We start from the raw sequence: 1,930 nt of genomic DNA, 5'->3' as shown, positions 1-1,930 counted from the left end.
GTATTTGATTTTTATAAATTAGTTCCCTTTTTAAACCCCAAGTTTCACTTTAAAACAAGGCTACATCCAACACTTTCTGGGAAAAAAATTGTTATAGAGCAAACATTTTCTTGAAGGGACCACGAAATCACTCCTATCAAAAGATAATTCGTTATAAGGAAATCCGCTATACGTTTCTCAAAGAAGTATAAATAAAGAGGAGCCAAAAACCCAAGGTTTGAATTTACTTCGTAATAAATAAAAATGCGTATCAAGCAGATTCGTCTTAAGGAAGTTTTACTGTATATTGACTTTATTCATCACTGTGTGTATTTACTATATGTCTATGCCTTTTGACATTTGTTTGTTAAAATATTTATTTCATTTGCTTGATATTGTTGTTTCTGTTATTAATAAGAAGGTGTAAAAGTCTATAACATGATGACTAGTTTTCACTGTAAAGTCATTTTTCAATATGTATCCATAAAGAACATGTAGAAGTTGATTATCATATATGTACATGTAGATAAATTGGAAACATACATACATGTACATCCCCAACCCGGCAAGTTCACTTTTTAATTCTGCTTCTTCCAGTTTCATTTCTAAATATTTCCTCAAATATATAAATGCTCTGATTGGACATTGTTTTACCGTCTTTGTGAATTTGGTAACCGAACTCCACTAAAAGAGTTTATACAAAAGTTTTACCACACAAATTAGCATTTAATTGTGGTTTAAAGGAGCCCCATAGGTCCATTAAATATCGCAGATTTTAATAAAGCTTTATTAGAGCTTTATGCTCCGTTAACTTTAATGGACGTTTGTGCAACATCATATTTTCTGGAAATGACGTCATCAAGTTAATGACGGTTTAATGAAGGTTTAATCCTCGATTAACTTTTAATAGACCTTTGAACAACTGGCCCCAGATAAATAAATACATGGAACTAACTGACCATTAGTATCTGTTATATGTAGAGCTATGACACGTATTAAGAAATAAAATGGCAATAAAGTAAAATAATTACAAAAATAAAAGAAAATAGTACATATAAAATACACAGTTAAAAACAAAAACAATAATGAGGTCACAAAAATCCAAACCACTCTTCGGAATAAGTATTAAATATTGAATTTTATCGGAAATACAAATATGTGTAAAATGGAAATTTTGATCAATATCGCGCTAGTACAAACAGGCTTCCATACTTTTTTCGTCAATGAAACAGGGTTATCAAAACTGGCAAACTTTTAAAACTTAAATACATCGTAATGACAGAACCATTACTCATTAAAGATAAATTAAAGCATACACTGACAAAATATCGAAATTCAGATATGTTTTATTTAACATAAATACAATTATGTCGTCGTCATTTTGTATTTCCGTCGGGTAAGTTACCGTCACCGATCGCTAACCATTTCAACACTTATAGACATCTGTGAAGCACATGGTACTATGTATAATATAACTTAAAATAATCATGAACTTAGCTCACACTATTATAAAACCTGCCAATGATGCACGATTTTCAACGGAACGCTGTATAAAGGGAGACGTTAGTGAAGAAGGCAGTTAGTTAGGAAGAAAGGACAAGATAAGATCCTAACTTTAGTCGCCTTTTACGACCATGCGATCGGGGGCAGCAGACACGCTCTATGATCTGCAGGCTCACATAATCAATGACAATAAAATATTTGTTGCTTTCAAATAAACATAATCTCAATGTCATATGAATACACACTCATTGGCTGACCGGACTACTTCTACTTTACGCTTCGATAAGATAAAGCGTCATATGATAATCTAAACTTACTCATTTTATCTTTACATGGGTTTGTTTTAATTCCATGTTAAATTAAACGACGTTTCAGTCTTATATGGTTTAAAGGCGGCACAGACAATATGTTATGCTCGTCAGTATACGTGTGGAAAGAACGGAACCAA

Source organism: Argopecten irradians, chromosome 9 (genome assembly GCF_041381155.1).
Source record: "Argopecten irradians isolate NY chromosome 9, Ai_NY, whole genome shotgun sequence".
Lineage (NCBI taxonomy): Eukaryota > Metazoa > Mollusca > Bivalvia > Pectinida > Pectinidae > Argopecten > Argopecten irradians.
This window is presented reverse-complemented; position numbering follows the sequence as displayed.